The sequence below is a fragment of the Carcharodon carcharias genome, chromosome 4 (assembly GCF_017639515.1).
Source record: "Carcharodon carcharias isolate sCarCar2 chromosome 4, sCarCar2.pri, whole genome shotgun sequence".
Classification (NCBI taxonomy): domain Eukaryota; kingdom Metazoa; phylum Chordata; class Chondrichthyes; order Lamniformes; family Lamnidae; genus Carcharodon; species Carcharodon carcharias.
In genome coordinates, this window is record NC_054470.1 from 89,886,810 (window position 1) to 89,913,460 (window position 26,651).

The window sequence follows — 26,651 nt, forward strand, 5'->3', positions numbered from 1 at the left end:
AGTATATTCAAGGCTGAGGCAGACAGATTTTTAATCAGTAGGGGAATTAAGGGTTATGGGGAAAAGGCAGGAAAGTGGAGTTGAGGATTATCAGATCAGCCATGATCTCAATGAATGGAGGAGCAGATTTGATGCGCCAAATGGCCTACTTCTGCTCCTACATCTTATAGTCTTACAGTGGGAGAGCCATTATACGTGAAAAACTTTGGAGAATGACCAAAGTGGTTACTGAGTGAAATAAGTGTGGTGATTGCACCTCTATCTTACCACGTGGAGATGGAAGGCTGGAGCATCCGTAAACATGTGGACCATTTTTAAGGAAGAGAGAGACAAATCACCAAGATTTGGTTCCATCAGTGCCATGACAAGGTCTGCATTTCCTGTTGAGGATAGTCAACCCAGCACAGACTTGCTGATGTTCCTGAAAGAGTTGAGGATACAGAACTGCGAGTGCCCACAGAAGCACCTGAAGCACTCTGGAAAACGAGGTTCCTGACAAAGAATCTGAAGTCGTGGAGCTGCGACTTTCCACATGTACCAGGAAACCACCTGAAAGACTGAACTTGTAAATTCCTTACCCAGCGTAAATATTATGTTGCTTTGAAGCATATGTACTTGTAAATATAATATATATAGCTGAGTTAAAGGGGGAGGAATGTGGTAATTATGGTTTTATTTAGTGTGTAATGTAACTTTAAGAATAATAATAGTTAGGAAGATCACATGATCTGTAGTAACCAACAGGAGAGTAACGTGGGCTACCTCAGCAGTCAGCGAAGAGTTTGAGTTGGAGTTGAAAGCACATGTGTAGTAGCTGCTAAGTATATTGTGAACAAACTTAAAGTTTCCATCCAAAAAGGGTCTGCAGATCAACTCTATAATTAATAGTACAACTTGGCCACCTTTACAACACCATGGATGCTCAATGCTGGACTACAAAAGAAGCATCAGTAGAAATGAAGAAGGAGAGTGGGGTGGCAAATGTCTGCCCTTGGCTGAACAGCATCCAGGATCTCAGTGGTCCTGCTGTACAAAAAGTGGCTAAGTGAACAAAGTCAATAGAAAGCAATGCAAAGTCTCCTCAAAAATGTGTGAAATATGGAGGAGCTAGCAGCAGAGTCCAATGCTGTACTTTGATGTAGCATTGTTGAAGACTTCTCAACTATGCAAATCAGCACACAGATCTCTCGTTCTCTTTTGCAGAACACAAAGGCCCGGAGGAAATGAATCACAACCAGCATGCAGCCTTTGATTGCCATGGAGACTGATAACTTATATAAAGAAATTTGAATTTTCAATGGTGGACAGGAACGATCACTTGACAAGATTTCAAGTTTTAAGAGTTTTATTGTAATAAACAGGAATTTGTACTTTAAATTATAGAATAGATCCTCCATTTAACTTTTAAAACAACAAGAAATCGCGCTCCATGATTATACTTTACTCTGTCCCTTAAATGGATACTTCATTCTCCAGGAATCAGTCCACAATTCTTTGCAGCTCTCAATGAATGGCTTGCTTCCACTTCTAATCTCCAAATTGACTCGCACAGTAAGGGTTAGCCTGGAGATCCCTCCCTCTAGCCAAAGATAACTGAATCTTCCAGCCTCATTTAAGTCCCCAGGAGCTTTGTCTCTTCAATCTAAGCATGAGCTCCCACCTGCATTCTGTGTGGTGAACAATAGAGACTGGCTGCCTCTATCCCTCTGCTCTTTGTCTCAGATTCTTGCAGACTGCCAATGTTAGTGAGGTTCTGGGATCTTTTAGGAAAACTTGCAACCGAATCCTACAATGGCTTCCTTTGAACTTCTCCCTTGCCAAAGCTCATCTCCATGGCAATGTGAATCACCTAGACTTTGTATCCAGGTAGAAATTCTAATTAGCTATCCTTTAAGATCCCCAACTCCATTCTATATTGAAATTGAATAGACTATTTAAGGTGCAATTATTTACAAAATCTGACATTCCTAACAACTTCCTGTGAATTGGAGACTAGCATTCTATTCACCATCACCACAGATACACCGGCCATTGTTTACAAGTGTGATTATCTCACACCTTCTTCCCAATAGGTCAGCCTGAACTCCCTTTAATCTTTAACAATCAAGTCAACCAAGCTTGTTGTTAGGCAAGACAGGTCACATGGCACCTTTCATTCCACCTTTTTATGCTAAGTTAAAGAGACAGTCCCAAAACATGACAATCTTACAAACTTCATGGGCAAGATTTTCGAGTCATCGGGCGTGTGCAATGGTCAAGCTCGGGTGTGGCCTGGAAACGGCCCAATGCCCGCAGTAAGCCCCTGACTGTGATTAACCTCCGACTGCAATTTCATGCTGACTGGTCAATTAACCAGTGTGAAATGTACACTAAAATGCTCAGTGCTGCTGGGGTGAGGGCAGGAGGAGGGCAAGTGCTGACATCAGCGCTAGTGCGGGGGAGCACTCAATCAAATCTCCCTGAAGGCAGGGAGCTGAAGAATTTTAAATCCAAAAATAATGATTATGAAATTCAGAAAAAAATGTCCCCACATCGGACTCACTCACCAGAACACATAGGCCAGGATCTTTAAGTTGGCGAGTGGGAGGCGGAGCCTGCTCACCAACGCGTCAAATGACACCCGATGACATCAGGCGGAACTCCCGACATCACCCGGCGTCATTTCAATTTTCAGGTCGGTGGAAGTGCAACCAAATCAGCCTTGCACCTGCCGAACTGTTAACAGCCTATTGAGGCCATTTAAAAACTAATTGACTTAATTACTGGACCTGTCCATCCAACCGGGCGGACTTCAGAAAAAAGCAGGAAACCTCATCCACGGGCGGGATGATGTTTCGTGACAGTTTTTAAAAATTTAATAAAGGTTTGAGTTAAAGTGATGGATATGTCCCAACTCATGTGACAGTGTCACATGATGGGACATGTCAGGGAACTTTTGTTTCTGCTCCTTGACCATTTTAAAATTTGGCGCCGATCTCCCTGAGGCAGCACTTAGCCTCAAGGAGATGAGTGCGCTCTTTCATGCACATGTGCGAAAGAGCGCACTCTCAGCTGAGGGAATTCCCCCCTCCCCCGCCTGCACAGGGACCACATAGCACTTCCTGGCGGGTGTCACACTGGGCGGGCCTTAATTGGCCCACCCATGTAAAATAGCAGAATGCCCTCAATCAGCGGGACCAATCGGTTGCGTACGCGCCCACTCCTGCACTTCCCCCCCAAACGGGGGAAAATTCTTCCCATAGATAATAAAAATTCTGCCCACCCATTTTTATTTATCTTTAATTAATATCAGAAACCTCATGCCATCCTTGTATGAGGTTTCCTTAAAAACACAAAGACTGCCTGGTCAATTTGTCCACCTGCCAACTGTACCATTAGATGGGCAGTGTAAAATCCATGTTAATTGAAACTGTAATGGCTTTAATAGGCCTCTTAATTGTCAATGGGCGCATTACCAGCTCTTGCGCACACCTACCAACTGAAATATTGTGCGTATGCAGGATAATATCGGGACGCTTGCCCAATGTCATCGGGTGCTATTTTATGCCCGATTGAGTCGGGCACGTGCCTGCCCGTGGGATGTAAAATTCTGCCCCATATCTGTAACACCTCCCTACCAAAAGATGAAAAGTCATCATGAAAATGATGAGTTTTCAAAAACAATATCAAAATATAATAACATATAACATTCTATACATTTTAACAACTAACTTACTACAGATAGTATATTTATCAATCTCACCCTTTTTCCCCATCTCACTAGTACAAAATCTACATTAACACTCTTACATGGATTAACCAATCACCACCAATCGTATGTCCTATGTAACTTTTAGAATCTAAAGGCTTTAACATTTTTTTTTCTCAAGTAAATGAGAATTTGTTTCACACCAGTGAAACACCTTCTGTTATGCATCAATGAATATCATCCTTCTCACTTTGCACATTTTTCCAGTGTCTAGCTTAAAAGATTGAACAAATGGTTCAGTCTGGATAATTTTGTCAAGGACCACACTGTTACTTGCTGACAACCCCTTTAATTTTCAAATCAAGATGAAACCCTGTCACAAGTCTTCTTCTCTGGTTTCAGTGTGTCCTTTTCTTTATCTTCTTTAGAATCTGATATTACATTGTCAATAGGTTGTTGACTTTTACGCACAGCCTGTAAATCTGTAAACCAGTTTGGAGATCCGAAGTTAAAATCTAAACATTCTCCTTCATGGCTGTGGAGTTTTTAATACCCAAGTTTATAAAGAAAATCTCAGTTAGCCAAGCAACTGAATTGGCCTTCTCCTGTTTAAATGCTGGATTATAGTTCTCCTTCACTGCTTTAAGAATCTTGTTAAGGTCACATCGATGATCAGTCAGAAAACCCTGATACTTTGTTCTAGCCAATTCACGAATTATTTTAAATTATTTCCCCCCTCAGCACAAATTTTGCTCAATTCCTCTTACACAAGAGCAACAGCTCCACCATTCTGAAGTTTTAATTTCCATTCCAGAGCTTAAGTTCTTCCTTGTAATTCTACCGTATCAGCATTAGTTACATCCAAGTATTTGGCCTGAATTTTTCCCTCATTGTGTGCGCTTGATCGGAGGGCCCAGGAGCAGTCGGGAAACAGGCCCCTGACTGCGATCGGCCTCAACTGCAATTTCATGCTGGCTGGCCAATTAACAGCCAGGCAGCATGAAACACGTGTTGAAAAATTCAGCGCTGCTGGGGCAGGTGAAGGAAGAGAGTGGCAATGATGTCGCTGTGGGCGCGGGTGAATGCTTCCTCTGAGCTACCTGAAGGCAGACCGCTGCCTCAGGTAGCTGCAGACCTCCAAATTATAAACTAAAGCACAAAAAAAGCTGTTAAAAAGGTCCATGCAGCACAATCAAGCATCTGAAAGCGGACCTCAGAAAAATGCTGTCCCCAGATATTTATTTTTATTTTATTTCCTATTGGAGATTTCATCCCACCTTTGGATGAGGTTTCATCAAAAATGCAAAGGCTGCCTGGTCGATTCCAACCTTAAGGTTGGAAGAGCCATTAAAAATCGCTGACAATCGCGCTGATAATGGGCTTAATTGCCCACTTAATTGTCGGCGGGTCCGCTTCTGACGGCCGTATGTACCCACTGAGCGAAATATCACATAAGTGCACGATGATGTAGGGATGATGGCCCAACGCCATCTCGTGCAATTTTACACCTGTTAGGGTCACCTGCGGAATGTAAAATTCTGTACATTGTGGTTTAAAGCATTGTTTTCCTTTGTTTCTGCACAGCCTGCTGCTGTATTCTGCTTTGGTGCCTATGGTATGTCTGCAGCCTTTATTCAGACAGCTTCAATTTTTCCAGCTGTTTGTTATTCTTTGTTGTCAAGCTGATGTCCCAGTGTCTTTTTGATCTCAGGAGTCTGAACTTTTGACTCTTTGGACACATCTTTGGTTGGAACTGTATTTTTCACAGTAGGGGTACAGATAGTCATGGATTTCTGTCAGTCGCTTCATGTTTTTAATATACTTTCAAATTTTATCATTTCACTGGACATGACTGACATTGCTGGAGGTGGCAGGACTTTGTCTCCTATGAGGTCATTTCCTCGTATGAAATCAACACCATTAATAGGCAGTTTCAACACAATTCCCATAGTTACAATACCAGAAATTAAATCACGTTTCAAACAACCTCCATTAAAATCCTTAATCAATACCTTCTTAAATTGCATACCTTCTAGAAGGAATTTTGCATCACCTGCAACCATCAGCGACTGAGCTGATCCCACGGCCAGGATATAAGGCTCGTTGGGCGGGCGCGTGCCCCACCTGATCCAGCATAAAACCATGAGCGATGACATTGCATGAGCGACCCGAGATCATCGCGCACTCTTGCAATATTTCAGCCAGCGGGCACGTGCAGGAGTCGGCAGTGCGCCCATCGACAATTAAAAGGCCTATTGAGACCATTAAAGTTACGGTTGGAGGGCAGGTGAAAAGGCCAAGCGGCCTTTGCATTTTTTGGGAAACCTCATCCATGGGCATGATGACGCTTTCAACAGCAATTAAAAATTAAACAAAAACTTCAACTTTTCATTAATAAAATGTCCCTGTTCATGTGGCAGTCACATGAGGGGACATGTTTTTGAACATTTTAAAAATCTTTATTTGTATTTTTCACAACTCTTCATCTGACTGAGGTAGCTCTGTGCCTCGGGGAGTTTTTCCAGTGCGTACCTGTGTGCATGAATGAAATTGCGCTCTCGCCCTCCTGCCCCCCCAACACAGGTAGCGCTGAGCGCTGAGCGCTGCCGTGTGTGTTTCAGACTTGGTGGGTCTTAATTGGTCTGTCAGCTTCCCAACCACCCTCGCCGAGCCAGCCCAACGAGGGAAAAATCCTCCTCCATATCTCTTAAAATATTTATGTTCATCTGCTGCACCAGACAAAGATGTGCGGACCTCCCCAGTGAATCAGGTTGTAGGTTTTCCAAAACTGCTTGCAGCAATAAATTGCAGTTGTGTAGCCATAAAACTCTTTTTGTCAATCTGCATCATTATGTGAACCAAAAAAGATTTTATCCCTTAATGTCCAATTAGGCATAGGTTTCTGCAAATCAGTGCCCCACAAAATCTGTGACTCATTCATTCTTCAGCAGTTGTGTTCTTTCAAAGGCAAAGCACAAGCTTCATTGAGATGTGAGGTATCCAGTGCCATACCTACTAACATTCAGAACAATTACCAATCAAGTAGTGGACTGCTACAGCAAAACACACACCTGCACTCAAATTAAAATTGAAAGGGTGTCATAGGGAAAATTCAAAAATCTGGGTCAAAGGGTTTAGAGTGAGGAACACAGAGCAATCACAGAAGTGACTGCATTTTTAACAGAGTTCTAAATACGGAACCTTTGTTAATGTTAGCAAAATGTTGGCAGCCGTGTATATTAATACCAATCTTTTCACTGATTCTAGCAAATGCTGTGTGTTCTTCTCCTAGTGCTTACTAATGAAAAAACATCAAGGCACCAATCACACACAAGGGATTGTTTACCGTATGTTCATTATTAACTTTTTCGAGTACAAACACGTTTCCATCTGTTCCTATTCAGATGAAGTTACATTGTTTGCCATTGTGAGATTTGAACTCTTGATACTCTTTCGAGTACAAACCTGTTTCCATCTGTTTCAGATGAAGTTACATGTTTCACAGTTTGCCATTGTGAGATTTGAACTCTTGATCTCAGGGTTACAAACCCAGTACCATAACCACTTGGCTATTTAGGCCAAGCTCATAGTTTGCCATTGTGAGATTTGAACTCCTGATCTTGGGGTTACAAACCCAGTACCATAACCACTTGGCCATTTAGGCCAAACCATGTTCATTATTAAGGAGTTGAAGAGTTGGTAGTAGCTTTATTTGTACACATATGTGATCTGATTGCTTTCTTACAGCAGACTGAGGCTGAGTCACATGATATATTGCTCGGTGGGAAATGATGCATTGTGTGCAGGAAACATAAGCACACCCATTTAAAGTGATACCGCAACATACCCCCACTTTTTTCCCAAATAAACAACACCCCTTACAAATAAACAAAACTATTTGTATTACATGGAAATGCTTATTTACACATTACAGTTACAAGTCAAGAAACTCAAACTTACAAGTCCCTGGAGCATAGCGGCAGTCTACTTATATGCCCAACTTAGTGATTGTAATGTTACCTTGAGGCTGTTGAATCTTCCTACAGTAGTCTGTAGGAGTGTCACAGTTGGATATTGCTTTTAAGTTTGCCTCAGATCTTGTCCTGGATGCAATAGAGTTACACAATGGTTGAGGACTGGTTATTCCCTGATTTGCTCTCTGTTCTACCTCACAGTTGCACCATTGGGTGTGATGACCTCATGTGACCTCATCTCCAAGCCAGATCCTTGTCACATACCTGTTGTGGGATGCTGAATTTGAACCTGTTGTCCTATCTTTAAACTTGGCAGCTCTTTGCCCACATCCCTGTCATGCATGTACTTCATCCTCCCCTGTGTTTTCAAAATTCCTCACCAGATTCTGGAAAGGTTGATTGATGAAAACTAGGTAGAATCTTTCTCACTGGTCTGCCAAACATGAGATTTGGCAGTGATGGGATGGTTGCAATTAGAGGTGCTGCCCTAAGGTGTAGCATTGCTATATAAAGATCTGTTTGGTCTGTCTGCACACACGTCCAGTCAATTGAGACCCATTATCTGAAATGATCGCCCTGGGTGTCCCAAATAAACTGAAAAAAGCAGATTCATTGCAATGTGATATACTTCATCGATCACACACTAGCATAGATCATATGAGAAGGCTAGCGAGGAAGACAATTTATAGGCCTGGAATGAATGATGATACTGAAGTCTCAGTTAAGAAGCATGAAGCAAGCCAGGAAAATATGCCAAATTAGCACAAGGAACCATCTTTTAGCATTCATGCTTTGAATAAGATTGCTTCTAACCTCTTCTACATCTATGGGAATTATCTCTTAGTTGTCACTACTCCTTTCTCTAAGTATCCTATCATTTGTCAACTGCACGATACATCAAGCATAACTGGAGCATGCACACCCAAGTACAATTTTCAGTTTTTATTTGAGACACCCAGGGAGATAATTTCAGGATAATTGATCTCAATTTACTGAAAGCCATTCAGGGACATATGTGAGAAGTGGGGAATAGATCACACTACTTCATCTCTGCATTATCCCAGATCTAACCACATAGCCAAAACAATGGTATGTATGGTGAAATCTTTTTAATTCTGAAATGCAGACAGACCAAACAATCTTCTTATTACAATGCTACACCCTTGAAGGTGACTCCCCTGGATATGCCTACCTTAGCCAGACTAACTCAAAACTGTCTCATATGCTCGTAGTCTGAATGAAGTCTTGCCACCTTTCAATAATCATTTTCTAGAGTTCCTGCAGAGCTGAATTTTTGGCTGCTTCTACCTGTAGTTGCTGACACTCCTGATCTGCACAATTCATCAGTTCAATGTGCTGAACATCTTCAAGTTCAATGTTGATCCTATCAAAGCCCTTGCAATATTGCAGTGCAAGATCATTGGTCAAAGTGATGGGTGTATCTTCTGAAACTGATCTGCCTTCCAGTACCTTGTTGATCCCATGTAGAGTTACCAATGTAAGATCTTGACATGCTGGTAGACCTGCAATCACCAGGCCTTTAATTTCTGCTACATAGAACATCTGTGATGTCCAGGATAATTGGCAGCATTTGCCCAGGCATGATGGACCCTATATAGGGAATTACCGAGCTATTATATGCTGAAAGATTCATGGTCATGAGTGTCGCTATGCCTTTCGTTTCTGTGGGTACATTGCTTGCAGAACTCTGAGGCACTTGTTTTGGGATTTGTCCCTGTGCCTATTTTTTGTCAATAATGAAGGTTTAATGACTTTCTGAGGCCAGATGATCTGAATCAAGGCAAATTTTCCGATGTGTTCTATGTGTTCTGCGACATAGATGGTTTGAAATGTATGCTAACCGTGTCCCGCAGCGTCTTGATCATAATTGTTGTTGTCTGTTTTGTCATCACCTCATGTATGCTTTTCCTATGAGATCTGGTCCGGGTTTTATTGCTGCTCGAAGGTATTGCCTGTTTGCAGTCTGCTTGAGCCTTTGCACGCCTTTTCATTGCCCCCTCAGCCTTTGCATTGCATTGCTGCTGCCAGTGAACCACTTTGTCACATGCCTTGCAGAAACCACGGGATCCTAGGCACCTTTTCGGTACATGTAGAAGTCTACACCTTCCAGATGTCTTCCTGGGTTTGGCTAATCTGGTCAATGTGTCGTCGAATGGGTCTGCACATAAGACCTACAAGCTTTGTCAGCCTGTGGTGATCGACTCATAATTTTGTTCAGTCTTTGAGTAACTCATCAATGCTGCAGCCTTTGGGTTTGTCCAGCAGATTTTTTAGAAATGCATCTATTGGGGTAGATGCAATCATTAATTTGGTGATTCTCTCTGCCAGCTCTGCTTCTGAAAAAAATGCAGTAGGCACCTTTTACTCTGCATCGACTAATAAATGATTGCTGGACTTCTTAGGCTGTTTATGGCATGACATAAGCCTCTGGCAATGGATACGGAAATTCAATTTGATTCTGAACCATCCTTCCAAAGTCATCCAAATCTTTTTAGGATCTTGTTGGTTTTCTTCCATGAACCTAGATGTGTTAAGCTAATGTAAACCTTTATTTCCAATGGCGAAACAAATCTTTATTTGGCTCGGACATGCCCAAGTAGAACCATAGCTTGGTGCATTGCTTAAATAGTTTAAACTTGGAGAGTAGGTCAACCAATTTCCAATTTAAGCTTTGGAATTTTCTGAATGTTTTTGCAATGTCCCCATGACCTTTCTTTTTCTCTGCTGTTTAAATGAATGCTCCTGCTCTACTGCCCAGGATTCAAATATTGTAAATGCTTTAAACACACTGCAGTATTCCAGTTGGTTATAGCTCTCTATTTACCATAGCTTGTTCCACTGCTGCTGCTGCACTTTGGATGAGTGGTGCTGTTGACGCTTGCATGTGTGTTTCTGAGCCTCCACCCATGAAGTTGAGTTGTGGCGGGAACAAACCACAAAGCTCCACAAAGCAAAGATTAGCGTTGAACAGATTTCAGCCTTCTTCAACTTGCAATTTTGCCTGTTGTTTTTGCAATCTTACTCGGCCTGATTTCTGCAACAGTTCTCGGTTCTCAGTTCTTGGTTTTCCCTTGCTCCGCAATCAATTTAATGGCCCATGACCCACTGACTTGCCTTCCCTTACTGAGTTCTGCCTAGCGCTGCACCTCCTTGACGTGCTGATCCTGCCTGTTAAGCTCTCAGACTGTTTGCTCTGATCTCCAGTTAGAGACACACATTCTGCATTGTGTAAAACTTCAGATCTTTTCCTGCTTACCAGCTTTTTCTGTCAGCACTAGCACCACATTGTATGTGGGACATTTAAAAATGAAAATTCCTTGACTGATGGCACCATGTTGTGTGTTCTCCTTGTGCTTACTAACAAATAAATATCAAGGCACAAACCGTGCATCAGGGATTGATTAACACACAAATACGTAGGTTCACTTATTAAGGAGTTGAAAAGTTGATAGCAGCATTACGAGGTATGAGAACTTGTACAAATGTCTGACCTGGTTGTTTCTCCACAGCAGGCTGAGGCTGAGACACATGATACATTTCATCATTTCCCCCTCCATAACATATACAGAAAACATGAACAACCGACTTAAGGGAATACCACTTGATACCACAGCAAATGTAGCAACATAGACCCTAAGGTTTTAGTTTCATACACCAGCTAATATCAGGTATAAGTCAGAAAGGGTAGAAATAGGTCTTTAATTGTACACAGAGCAATCACACAATAAAGCTGATTTCCCTGAAGTTAGATCTACAATGGTGGCATTTTGCCCGATCAAATTACCATGAGATTCCTGGGGTTGCCCAGATGGGCTAAGAGTGCTGGTGTCTACAAAAGTTGGAAAGGTTGTAAGGCCTATATATAGCTGAAGGTCTGTCAGGAAGACATCCAGACAAGACCACCTGATGAATCTGATGTGGACAAACGGAGCACAGTTGATGCAACTGAGTGAAGACTTGGGGTTTGGTGAGAGGGGGGTTTTAAGTATTAATTTTGTTCTTAAATTTTGCTCTTAAGATCTAACCTAGTCTATAATTAGCCTGCTTACACAGTACTTCTAATTTTGTTCTTAAATTTTGCTCTTAAGATCTAACCTAGTTTATAATTAGCCTACTTACACAGTACTTTCCAGTTACTGCTAAGTTCTTTCTTTCTTGCAGTTTAGACAGGAGCTGAGTAGTTAATTAGCTACCTGGTTGAATCTAGTTACTGTAGCCTCAGTTCCATTCACAATAAATTCAGGATTCTTTAGTGCAGCCTTGGCAAATGAAGTTCAGCTGAGCTAACCAAGTGAAGAATTGGAATCTGGTGAGAGGGGACATTGATGAAGCGGGGGTGGAGTCTGGTGAAGGACGTGTTCATTTCCTTTTTCCATCTTTCTCACCCCATAGAGATTGGTTCTTGTTCTATTACAGGGAAAGGAGCTCGCTGTTTGGTGAGTATCTGGTAAGTGGGTAAGTTCTATTCTATCCTTAAGGTTTAAAGTAGAACACAATTTGGTGGTAAAATTGAAATATATAAGAAAGCAAAATAAATAAGTGATTAAGTGATTAATATAACTAAGTCATTATCTAAAAAACTTTAAGGACAGCAGGGCAGGTGATGTGTCAAGGCTGCAGCATGTGGGGGCTCCCGAATAACGTTGCAAACACATCTGCAATAAGTGCTTGCAGCTTGAGGGACTTTGGCTCAGAGTCGTTGAGCTGGAGGCTGAGCTACAGACTCTGTGACACATCAGGTTGGGGGAAAGTTACCTGGACGCTTTATACCGGGGTCAGTCACACCACTTAGGATAGGGTCTTCTGATTTGGTCAGTGGCCAGGAACAGGAGGGTGTGAGTGCCAGTGAGGCAGGTAATCAGATGTAGAGGGAGGAGTGCAGGAGTGTGAGCTTCTGCAATTGTCCAACAGGTTTGAGGTTCTCTCAGTTAGTTGGGATGAGGGCAGTGTTTCCAGGATGGATGAGCAAACTGACCATGGCACCACGGTACAGGAAGCCATCCAAGTAGGGGGAGCAAAAAGGAATGTAGTGGCAGTAGGGGGCAGTATATTGAGTGGCTTGACACTGTTCTCTGTAGCAAAGAGCGAGAGGCTTTGTTGCCTGCCCAGTGCCAGGGTTCGGGTGATCTCCTCAGGGTTGGAGAGGAAATTGCAGTGGTAGGGTGAGGATTCAGCGGCTGTGGTCCATGTAGGTACCAACGACATGGGCAGAATGAGGAAGGAGGCTCTGCATAGTCAGTATGATGATCAAGATACCAAATTTAGAAGCAGAACTTCAACGGTAATAATTTCTGGATTATTACCTGAGTCACATGCAAATTGGTGTAGGAAAAATAAGACTGGAGAAAAGAATGTGTGGCTCAAAGGCTGGTGTGGGAGAAGCGGGTTCCGATTTCAGGGCACTGGCACCAGTATTGGGGAAAGTGGGATCTGTACCATTGGGATAGTCTGCACCTGAACCATACTGGGGCTGGTGTCCTCATGAGCCACCTAACTAGGGAAGCAAAGAGGGTTTTAAACTGAACAGTGAGGGCAAGGGATCAAATTTGGGAAGATGTGGTAAACCAAAGAGTAGAGACAAAGCAAGCGAGAAAGGTATTAATATGGGAACTGATAAATAGATTGTAACAGTAAGGGTCAGAGTACAATTTGAAGAATAAATCAGCAGGTCAGGCTAGACACTACAAAAATAATACAAGGACAAAACTAAAGGCTCTGCATCTAAATACACATGGCATTGGAAACAAAACAGATGAACTGATAGCGTAAATAGAAATTTATAAGTACAATCTGATAGCCATTACAGAGACATGTCTACAGGATGACATAGGTAAGGACCTGAATATTGAAGAGTACATGACATTTAGAAAGGACAGGAAGTTAGGAAAGGTTGGGAGGTGGCTCTGTTAATTAATGATGGTATTACCACATTAGATAGGGATGACCTAAGTTCAGGAAATCAGGATGTAGAAGTAGTTTGGGTTAAGATGAGGAATGATAAAGGCAGGAAGTCACTTGTGGGAGTGGTTACAGGCCCCCTAACTGTAGCTACATGGTAGGACAGAGTATAAAAGAAGAGATAATGGGAGCTTGCCAGAAGGGTACACAATAATCATGGGGGATTTTAATCTACATATAGAATAGAAAAATCAGATGGGCAAAGGTAGCATAGATGAGGAGCTCATAGAATGTTTTCAGATAAGTTCTTGGAACAGCATGTCCTGGAGCCAGCTAGAGTGCAGGCAATACAAACATGGTATTGAGCAACGAGATGGAATTAATTGATAACTTCATAGTGTAAGCACCCCAAGATAGCAGCGATCATAATATGATTGAATGTTACGTTCATTTTGAGGGAGAAAAGAGTGTCTCCATGTAGTAATCTGACATGTAATATACCTTTAATACAAGTATTGTAATGTCACATGATACTAATACTCAATAGCAGAGTAGCACAGGCTACCACTCTATGACAGACTCCTGAATCAGACACTGAAGAGTGAAGACAGAGTTTTGAGTTGTGAGCACACAAGTTTAACTGCTGAGTTTAGTTTGTAAATAAAAAGCATGTGTTTATTCTAACAACGATCTCCAGATCTCTGTCTCTGTAGCAACTCGGTCACCCCGAAACAAGTGTGCAACCTGGATCCTTTAGCCCCAACAAACCAAAGGCACTGGATCCAACAAACTGACGACGAGAGTAAAATCACAAAAAAAAACAGAAAAAAAACAAGATAAAAAGCGAGAAAAAAAAAGGAATTCAGAAGAACTGAAATCTGCATCGCGCATGATATTGGTAAGTAAAAGAAAATTTCCTTCTGAGCATCATAGTAATCCCCTCAGAGCATGCTGCAATTTTGAAAGTGGAGCCTTTCGATCCAACCTTGGACAACCGGTCTATGTTGAACGCCTTGCGTTCTTCTTCCAAGTGAACAACATTGCAGGGGAGGAGAAGAGGCACACAATACTTCTGTCCACGTGTGGGAGTAAGACATATGGACTAATTCAAAACCTGTTGGTGCCCAGTACCCCAGGCTCGAAAGGTTTTGATGATTTAGTGAACCTCGTAAAGAATCATTACCAGCCCAAGCCATCGGTGACGATGCAACGGTTTAAACTTAACTCAAGGAATAGAGCTGCGGGGAAGACAATTGCTTGCTATGTCGCAAGTCTGAAACAGTTAACTGAATATTGCGAGTTTGGTATATCTATCAATGATATGCTGAGAGAGCATTTGGTATGCAGTATAAATGAAAATGTGATTCAGAAGAGATTACTGTCTGAAACAAATTTAGATATTCAGAAGGCATTGGGAATTTCTCTGGCAATGGAAGGTGCAGTGCAAGGCTCAGAAGCCATATGAGGAGCCTAAAATGGTGCCATCATCCATGTTGGGCAGGGAGCCAGAACCAAAAAGAGTGCAAAAGTACAAAGCTTTATTCCAAAGCAGAAAGCAGCCACTGCTGGCAGACAAATTAAAAAGGATAACTTAGCAACAAAAACATGGCATAGTAGTAACACAGGTGGAAGCAGACAGCCCTGTAATGAATCACAGTTTAGAAAGACCAAATGTTTCTTCTGCCATCAAAATGGGCACCTCATGAAACATTGTAAAGATAGAATCAGGCAGATTTTCAGGCAAAAGCAAAAATTCAATGAGATAAACAGCATTGAAAAGCTTGAAGTAACAGTTGCTGATATCCATTCACTATATAATTTAAAGGTAGGAAGAACAGAGCCTATCTATGTAACCATGAGAGTGAATGAGAAGCCTATCAGAATGGAGGTGGATACTGATGCAGCCACTATGGTGATCAGTGAGCATACTTTTAAATACCTGAATCATGGAGAACATAAGCTGAATTTAGAAGAAATTGATGAAAAATTAAAAATTACATAGGCGAAGACATACAAGTCAATGGCATAAGTCACAGTAAACTATGGCGGTCAAACAGTAAAATTACCCTTGATGTCATAGAAGGTGAGGCACCTAGTCTCCTCAGATGAAACAGGCTGAAAGAAATTAAATTGGAATTGACTGAAGTCTTCCAACTGGGAGCTAATGGGTTATCACAGCCATTGCAAAAATATGCCTCAGTTTTCAAGGAAGAACTAGGAAAAATTGAGGGGCTCCAAGCAAAAAATTCATGTAGATCTAAAGGTAATACCAAGATTCATGAAGACAAGACCAGTGCCTTAAGCAATGTGGGATAAGGTAGACGCCGAACTGGACAGATTAGAAAAGCTGAGAGCGATACAACCAGTCCAATTTTCAAAATGGGCAGCTCTAATTGTACCTATTCTCAAGCCTGACCAAAGGATTAGAATATGTGGGGACTATAAATTAACAGTTAACAAAAATAACCCTATACCTAAAATTGAAGATTTGTACAAAACTGTCAGGTGGAAAGGCCTACACAAAGTTAGATTTGAGTCATGCCCACCAACAACTGGAATTAGAGAAGGCAGCTTGGAAGTTTGTCACCGTAAATACACATAAGGGATTGTACCAATACATCCGTTTCTCATTTGGCATATCTTCTGCTTGAGCCATATTCCAAAGAACCATGGAAAGTTTATGACAGGGATTGCCCCATGTTGTAATTTATTTGGATGATGTTCTCGTGACTGGACTCACTGAAAAGGAACATCTGATGAAGTTGGAAGAATTTCTGAAACGTTTTTCGCAGATTGGAGTGGGACTGAAAAAGGAAAAGTGCACATTCCAGCCAAAAGAGGTAACTTACCTAGGTCACAAGGTAGATTCACAAGGCCTACATCCAGGTGAAGAAAAAGTGAAAGCCATTAGAGAAGCCCCAGCGCCAAAGAATACAACCAAACTGAAAGCATTGTTGGGGATGATCAATTAATATGGAGGCTTCTTACCTAATTTGTCGACCGAAGAGACATCAATGTATTACTTGCTCAAGAAAAAACAGAGATGGTCATGGCAAACACCACATGAAGCTTTCACAAAAGTGAAAAAGTTGCTACAATCCTCTATACTTCTGGAACATTTTGACTTAAAGACAGAGTTGATATCACCCTATGGAGTGGGAGCAGTGCTTTCCGATTGAATGGATGATGGATCAGAATGACCTATAGGATATGTGTTGAGAGCACTCAGCACTGCAGAGAAAAAGTACTCTCAAATTGAAAAAGAAGGTCTGGCAATCATTTTCGGTGTTAAGAAGTTTCATCAATATGTACAAAGTTGTTATTTTACTATCATAACGGACCACAAGCCATTATTAGGACTATTCACTGAGCTCAAGGCTATACCCCCTATAGCCTCAGCAAGAGTACAAAGATGGGCATTGATCTTAGCGTATGAGTATGGAAGTCCAATCCAGATGCACTCAGTCATTTACCCTTGCATGTAAAAGATGAGGATGTTCCAATTCCTCAGGAATTCATCTTTTTGTTGAACTTCCTGGATTCATCACCGATATGTGCTAAACAAATTAAAGATTGGACAAATCGAGACCCATTCTTATCCAAAGTGAGAAATCAAGTTCTTTAAGGTTGGTCACAAAGACAAGAATCTGATGAAATGAAACCATATTTCCAGAGAAGATACAAGATAACCAGCCAAGAAGGTATTTTATTGTGGAGAGTTTGTGTGATTGTTCCTCCAAAAGGACGAAAGCTATTGTTATCCGAACTTTACAGTGCACATCCCAGAATTTTCAAAATGAAGGCAATTACACATAGCTATATTTGGTGGCCGGGAATGGGTGGAGAAGTAGAAAACTTAATGAGAAGATATATGCAGTGTCAACAAGTACAAACATTACTTGCAACAGCTCCTGGGAGTGGCCAGGAAGGCCATGGATACGAGTACACATCGACTATGTGGGATGTTTTATGGGATCGATGTTTCTAATTATCATAGATGCTCATTCTAAATGGATGGACATATACGAAGTGAGGTCACCCATCTTCTGCGACAATAGACAAATTATGACAAAGCTTCACTATAAATGGACCACGTAAAGTGCTAGTATTAGATAATGGAGCAATATTCACAAGTGTTGAATTGGCCTGATTTACAAGCCTCAATGGCATTGTTCATGTGAAAACATCTCCATACCACCCTTCTTCCAACGGACTCGCCAAGATAGCAGTTCAGGTGTTCAAGTCTGGTATGAAGAAATTATCTGGAGATTTGATAGCGAATAAATTGGCACATTTACTTTTCCATTATAGAACCACTGCTCATCAACAGCAGGTGGCACACCTGTGGAATTGTTGATGAAGTGCCGTCTCCAGTCGAGACTGGGCCTAATCATGCCAAACTTGGGGGGGATGGTAGGAAGAAGGCAGGAAAGTCAGAAAATGGGACATAATTGTCACAGTCAGGACAGAGCATTTAATGTAGGAGAGAATGTATTTGTAAAAGATTTTAGAGAAGGATCAACTTCGTTGTTCAGTGAAATAAGTGCTGTAATGGGACCTCTATCCTACCACGTGAAAGTCGAAGAGCGAATAATAAGGAAACATGTGGATCACATAAGGAGAGGAGAAACCAAATATCCAGAAGTGATTCCACCAGTGTTCGAGACTGAGTCAACATCTCCTGTTGAAAGGATTCAACTGAGTGCAAGTGTATTTGAAGGGCTGTCTGTACCTGAGAGAGTTGAAGAAACAAATTTACAGGTACCTGCTGTAGAACCAGATGCTCAGATGACTTCAGTAAGGGAGACTCCAAAGCAAACTTCAAAAGCTGTAGAGCTGAGATGTTCTACATGCATAAGGAAACGTCCAGAGAGACCGACTTTCTAAATAATTGAGCTGTGTAAATAATTTGATATATTGAAAAATTGTAAAATGTATTTTTCAGTAAATGGGGAGGGATATAGTAATCTGATATGTAATATACCTTTAAGACAAGTATTGTAATGTAAGATCACATGGTCTTCAAACCCAACAGCAGAGTCGCGCGGGCTACCTCTCTGTGGGAGAGTCCTGAGTTAGACACTGATGAGTGAAGACAGGGTTTTAAGCTGTAAGCACACCAGTGTAGCTGCTGAGTTTAGTTTGTAAATAAATAGCATGTGTTTATCCTAACAACGACCTCCTGATGTTCTCTGTCTCTGTGCCAACTCAGTCACCCCAAAACAAGCATGCCACCCGGATCCTTTAGCCCTAGCAAACCAAGGGCACTGGATCCAACAGTCCAAAACTAGTATTTTAAACCTAAATAAGGGCAATTATGGGGGCTTGAAAGCAAAGCTAGCTAAAGTGAACTGGCAAATGAGGTTAAGGGATGGGTCAATAGAGGTTCAGCGGCAGACATTTAAAGGGATATTTCAGAATACACAGGATACATTCCAATGAGAAATAAAAATTCCAAGGGGAGGGCCCACCATCCGTGGTTAACTAAAACAGTTAAACACCGTATTAACCTTAAAGAAAAAGCATATAACCATGCAAAGACAGCCGGCATGTCAGAAGATTGGAAAGAATATAAAGAACAGCAAAGAATGACAACTACAATTAATAAAGAGGGTAAATTAGAGTATGAGAAAAAGCTAGCGAGTAAAATAAAGATGGATAGTATGAGTTTCTATAGATAATTAAATAAGAAAAGAGTTAACAAAGTGAGCGTTGATCCCATAGGAAATGTGTCTGGGGAATTGATAATGGAATGTAGGGAGATGGCAAATGAATTAAACAGATAGTTTGCTTCGGTCTTCACTATAGTGGACACAAGTAGCATCCCAGAAATAGCTGTGAATCAAGAAATGGAAGGGAGGGAGGAACTCGGGAAAATTACAATCACCAGGGAAGTGGTATTGAGCAAATCATTGGGGCTGTAGGCTGACAAATTCCCAGGTCCAAATGATCTTCACCCTAAAGTCTTGAAAGAAATGGCTAGTGAGATAGTTGATGCATAGGTTTTAATTTTCCAAAATTCCTTACATTCAGGGAAGGTCCAATTAGATTGGTAAATAACAAATGTAACTCCTTCATTCAAAAAGGGAGGTGGACAGAAAGCAAGAAACCTCAGGCCAGTTAGCCTAACATCTGTTATAGGGCAAATGTTAGAAGCTATTATGAAAGACGTTTTGGCAGGGTACTTAGAAAAATTCTAGGCAATCAGGCAGAATCAACATGGTTTCATAAATGGTAAATCAAATTTAACCAACTTATTGGAGTTCTTTGAAGGAGTCACATGTGCTGTGGCTAAAGGGAAACCAATGGATGTACTGTATTTAGATTTCCAGAAGGCATTTGATAAAATGCCACATCAAAGGTCATGGTGTAGAAGATAACATATTGGCATGGATAGAAGATTGGTTAGCTAACAGGAAGTAGAGATGGGCATACATGGGTCTCTTTCTGGTTGGCAGGATGTGACGAGTGGTGTGCCACAGGGATCAGTGCTGGGTCCTCAACTTTTTTACAATTTATATAGATGATTTAGATGAAGAGACCAAAAGAATCGTGGCTAAATTTGCTGATGACACAAAGATAGGTAGGAAAGTAAACTTTGAAGAGGACGTAAGGAGGCTACAAAGTGACATAAATAGATTAGGTGAGTGGGTAAAGATCTGGCAAATGGAATATAATGTGGGCAAATATGGCAGGATGAATAAAAAAGAAGCTTATTATCTAAATGGTGAGAGATTGCAGAGCTCTGAGATTCAGAGGGGTCTGGGGGTCTCAGTGCATGAATCACAAAAGGTTAATATGCAGGTACAGCAGATAATAAGGAAAGCTAATAGAATGTTATCATTTATTGTGAGATGAATAGATTACAAATCTAGAGAAGTTATGCTTCTGTTGTAAGGGGCATTGGTGAGACCATACCAACTCTGGAGTACTGTGTACACTACTGGTCTCCTAATTTAAAGAAAGATATAAATGCATTAGAAGCCGTTCAGCGAATGTTTATTAGACTGATATCAGAAATGGGCGGGTTGTCTTATGGGGCAAGGTTAGACAGGTTAGGCTTGTATCCACTGGAATTTAGAAGAGTAACATGCGACTTAACTGAAACCTGTAAGATCCTGAGGGGTCTTAGCAGGGTGGATGTGGAGCGGATGTTTCCTCTTGCGAGAGAAACTAGAACTAGGGGTCACTGTTTAAAAATAAGGGGTTGCTCATTTAAGACAGAGGAAAACATTTTTCTCTAAGGGTTGGAACTCTTCCTCAAAATTTGGTGGAAGCGTAATCTTTGAATATTTTTAAGGCAGAGCTGGATAGATTTTTAATTAACAAGGGGGTGACAGGTTATTGGGGATAGGAGGAATGTGGGGCTGAGGTTACATTCAGATCAGCCTTGATTTATTGAATGGCGGAGCAGACTTGAGGGACCAAGTGGCCTACTCCTGCTCCTAATTCATATGTTCATATGAGCCCTGGATCCTCCTTATATTAGAGGATATGATGCAGGCAGGCAACAAGGGAGGTGTGGGAACGTGGGTCCTAGCTTTTCCTACCAGCTTCACTATGGAATAGTAGGCGTGAAGGTGTCCTGGTATCTGGTTTCTAATCACTGCCTGAAGGCCCTACAACCAGTGTGAAGACGCTAATTTGGGCCAGTAATCTTACTCCCATTTCTTGGTGAACAGCTCAATTAGAGGTAAGGCCTCAGCTGAGAGTTTGTCTGGAACCTTGATAAGAACCTGACTGACCAAATTCAGGCACAATAACACCTAGAGTATTGCACTTTCCCAAAACCCATGAGGCCAGATTTTCATTTCGCATGCAGGTGGGTGCCCGACATGCATAAGTGTGAAATAGTGCGCAATGACGTCGGGCGAGCCTCCTGATGTCATCACTCACTCGCATGATATTTCGGTCGGCAGGCACACTGCTGATTCCTGCACACTGTTAAGCCCATTAATCAATTAATTGAATAGAACGTTTCCCTGCCTGTCCAACCTTATGGTTGGCGGGTGGGTGAAAAGGCCAAGCGGCCTTTGGATTTTTGAGGAAACCTCATCCACAGGCGGGATGAGGTTTCCAATGTTAATTAAAAGTGAAATAAACATTTTTAGAACTGATTTTCAACATGTCCCCTGCTCAAGTGATGGAGTCACATGAAGGGACATGTTTTCCCTTTTTTTGAAAAATGTATTTTTAATGTGAAAAATTTTCAGCTCCCTGAGGCAGCTCTGTGCCTTCAGGGAGCTTTCACTGAGCGCACCCACGCGTGGCATCCTCTCCCCCCTCATCCACCCAGGCAGCACTGAGCGTTTCAGCGCATGAGTCACGCTAGCTGACCACTCCCGGGTCCCCAACGAGGGGAAAATCCTCCCCATGGCAAATAGGAAAAATACATTTTACTTCTCTGGTTATAAGTTCAATAAGCATTGGTTAGTCAAATCAAACAGAAAACATTAAAAAAAAAGATTAGCTATCAAATGCCTGATATGCGTGGGCTTGCTCCACACAAAGTAAACATTAAGATTTAAATTCAGTGTAATCTAATTGAGATAACAGGATAATCCAATGAGAATGGTGAAATGAGATTCAGTCAGCTACACTGCAAGCAACAGCATTCCCAAATGGATTTTTTCTCTTTCCAGTTTTGTTCTACTATTTGAGATTTCAAATTAAAGCTTATATGATCTTATCTTTATCAAACCAGTTATATACCTGCCTCACTTTAACAGTCAAAGACCCTTGATGGAACGTTTCAGACACTGTGATCTCAAGAGACTAAAGGCAGCCCCTGGATCAGCCTTATCAGAGTTCAACACAAAGCACATCTTCTATTTGCTTCTTTCAATAAATACTGACTAAATAGCTTTTATGGATTTCTGGTTAGGTTGTGATACTTTGTAGACCATTTTATATATAAAAAAAATGAATAGTGCAGCAACAATGAGCTGTAAAAAAAGTCTGTGCAAAGAAAGCAACTTTGTTTTTTTAATTGTCAGCTGGTAACTGCATTCGAATTGACGGGAGAATCCATGCAGCCCTGGTAAAATTCCATGCATCATCTGAAAAATTAGCATTTTCCATAAAGGCTACAGAGCAAAACTGAAGTGATAATTTCAGTTCAATTCACTTGGAAGACTGATCATTATAAATGTGCTTTAAGAATTTGCTAAATAGTTTTTTTATGTGTTATAAATGAGATTTAGATTTGCATTGTGCTTTATGGTTTTAATAATTTGAGGTTTTTCCTGCTCTTGCTCCCAAAAAAGTGACCGTATATGAAGAATTAGCAGGAACAGCCTTTAAATAAGACCAGAAAAAACAATAGCACCCACAGATATCAGGAAAATAGGTGCTAGATGCAGACTGATGGCTTGTTGGTGAAATGTGGAGGATTGGGAGAATACATAATAATATATTAGTACTAATGAAAGGTCATTGACTTGAAATGCTAACACTATTTCTCTGTCCACGAATGGTGCTTGAGCTGCTGTGAATTTCCAGAATTTTTTGGTTTTTATTTCATATAGTATATGTTTACTTTTTTAAAAAAAGATAAATTACATATAAAAGTAATGAAGAAGTACCTTAAACATGTCCTTTTCTCTTTAATATCTCAAGCCACCTTAACACAGGGATATCCAAATATGTTATGAGATAAAATAGAAATTGCTATGTGCCGCACCATTTTTTTCTGGTGTAGAATAGATGTGAAGCTTACCAATTTTGGAGTGCCAATTTGGCCTGTGCCCAATCACAGCAGTGTAAGTCACACTGCCAAATTCTTGGTCATATTTTTTAGAACCTTGTGGAAGCTGAAACAGGCACTAGGCATCTTTAATATGAGAATCAGAGGCATGGTACCAATTGTAGGATGTATTGGCAAACTGGTTATTAATATGTGGAGCAGGTGTTGTGCTTGCTCCATGCAGAACTCTTCAGTGGCCCTTACAGCTGCCTATCTAGTGTCAAAAGGACATCCTCTTTCTCCCTTATCTGAAACACTTCTCCATGGATCGCACCTTTACTTGGTGCAGGTTTGTGTACTTTACTGAATGGCCACTTGAGCAATGCCATCAGGAGTTCCTTGCTCCCAGTAGAGCCACCCATGGTGGCAAGGTTGGTGGGGACGTGCCAGGCAAAGTACTGTCCAAAAAGCCCTCAAAGGCAGAACAGACGAAGGTGGAAGAGGTAGTCCCAGCCATTGTGTTTGACGCGCCAACAAAATCTGATCATCAACCCATGAAGATCGTGTGGACAGTGATGTAGCCCCAAGGTCCCCACGTTAAACAAAGTCACACACAGGTTTAACCAGGGCCCATTTGTCAAGTCCTGTGGTGATGGAGAATTGGAGACAGGGACAGGGCTGTGAACGTGGGAGCTTCTTCTCAAGAATATGCACACTGACAACTGTTGCACAAAGGTTGTTGGACACCTGCGTTGGAGGTATCTTTGGTCAGCAGCATCTATAATTGAGCAGCACTCTTCAGGGTACCTTCTACTCACTCCAAATTGGGAGGGGGCTAGAAATGGTGCCCTGAAAATAGACTGTCTCACTTTCTCCTGGCTGGGGAACCTTGCCCTGTTAGATCACAATCTTTGTGGTGAAAGAGAGAAATCTTTCCATTTTGCACCTTGGAATGTTAGAACACCAATGGATAATCTCAAAAATGACCATTGTGATACTGCAATCGTATCACATGAATTATCAAGACTCCAAACTGACATTGCTGCCCTCAGTGAGAACCACCTTCCTGGGAAGGGCAACTGAAGGAACAAATAGGGGATACACCTTCTACTGGAAAGGAATGGCTCATAGCAACCCTCATCCATGGAAAAGCAGAATACTGCAGATGCTGTAAATCTGAAATAAAGACAGAAAATGCTGGAAATGTGTTTCGGGCCTGTGACCATTCATCGAAATTTGGAAAAGTTAGACATGTAATAGGTTTTGAGCAAGAGGTAGGTGGGCCAAGGACCAAAGGAATGTTTGTGATGGAGTGGAAAGAAGGAGAGACTGAATGACAAAGAGTTTGTCTTCCAAGGCCAAAGGTTGTTACCTACTCTGTACCAGATTGCAAGCCCCTCTCGATTTCTTCATTCCTACCTAAAGGAAACTTGGCCTATCCTTAAATATTGTCAAAACAAATCTCTTATCAAACCACACTTGGTCAGTCAATTGTTTCACCTCCCATATATGTTAAAAGAAAGACTTGAGCACTTCCCATATGTCACCATAGAGCTGTTCCAACACAGGATCAGCCATCTTCAGCTGCTTCATCAATGACCTTCCCTCCATCATTGGGTCAGAAGTGGGGATGTTCACTGATGATTGCACAATGTTCAGCACCATTCTCAATTCCTCAGATACTGAAGCAGTCCATGTCAAATGCAGCAAGACCTGGACAATATCCAGGCTTGGGCTGACAAGTGACAAGTAACTTTCGCACAACACAAGTGTCAGACAATGACCATCTCCAAGAAGAGAGAATCCAACCATTGCCCCTTGATGTTCAATGAGATTACCATCACGGAATCCCCCACTATCAACATCCTGGGGGCTATCATTGACCAGAAACTGAACTGGAATAGCCACACAAATACTGTGGTACAAGAGCAGGTCAGAGGCTAGGAATTGTGTGATGCGTAACCCACCTCCTGACTCCCTAAAGCCTGTCCACCATCTACAAAGCACAAGTCAGGAATGTGATCGAATACTCCCCACTTGCCTGGATGAGTGCAGCTCCCACAACACTCAAGAAGCTTGACATCGTCCAGGACAAAGCAGCCCCGCTTTATTGGCACCACATCCACAAACATTCACTCCCTCCACCACTGACATTCAGTAGCAGCAGTGTGTACCATCTACAAGATGCACTGCAGGAATTCACCAAGGCTCCTTAGACAGCACCTTGCAAACCCATGATCACTACCATCTAGAAGGACACGGCAGCAGATAGATGGGAACACCACCACCTGCAAGTTCCCTTTCAAGTAACTCACCATCCTGACTTGGAAATATATCGTTGTTCCTTCACTGTCGCTGGGTCAAAACCCTGGAACTTCCTTCCTAACAGCACTGTGGGTGTACTTACACCACATGCATTGCAGTGATTCAAGAAAGCGGCTCACCACCACCATCTTAAGGACAACAAGAGATGGGCAATAAATGCTGGTCTGGCCAGTGAAGCCCACATCCCATGAATGAATAAAAAATTGCCAGCACAGCCTTCTACAAACTACAGTAAGTGTTTGACAACAAGACCTCTGCAACTCAGCAAATGTCCTAGTGCACAAAGCAGATGTTGTCACCACGTTCCTGTGCCACAGTGAGACCTGGACTGTGTATCAGCGACACATGAGTGTTAGAGAAATTCCATCAGCCATGTCCCAGACCCCACATTCCAGGCCACACCATTCAGATTCAATGGAAGGACTGTCAAACAAACATGAGTGTATTTCTCGAAGCTAGTTCCACAGGCATTCAGGCAAAACTTCTGTAAAACTACCTTCAATGGCCTGGACACTGTGGAAAAAGCATCTATCTCACCAAGTCCTGTTTTCTCAACTCTCAAATTGCCAAAGTTCCAAGCTAGGACAAAGAAAATGCTTCAAAGACACTCTGAAGCTCTTCTTGAAATTTGGCAGCATTGACATTAATGACCCGTAGGAGTTTGCTACCAATCATTCAGAATGGCGACATCATGTCCATCAAGTGGCATCACACTTGCAGTCACAGTGTCTTAATGATAAGGCAGAGTGGAGGTAGAGGAGGAAAAAAAGGAAGCAAATCCTGCACTCCGGATCCCACTATCTCCCGAAATGTCTTGTCTCATGTATCCAAAGATCTGCGGGTTGTGAATCGGCCTGTTCAGTCACACGACCCATTGCAGAAACTTGCAATCCTGAGTAGACATCATCCTCGAATTGAGAGACAGATGATGACTAGCTGCAACAACAGGCTGCAGCTTTTTCTGCACTGGAGGGCTTCATATTGACCCTCCACCTTCAAGAGCCAGCCTGCCATCTCTATTTAGACATCAGGCTCATTAATTGGCCAATCCAGTCAAAAT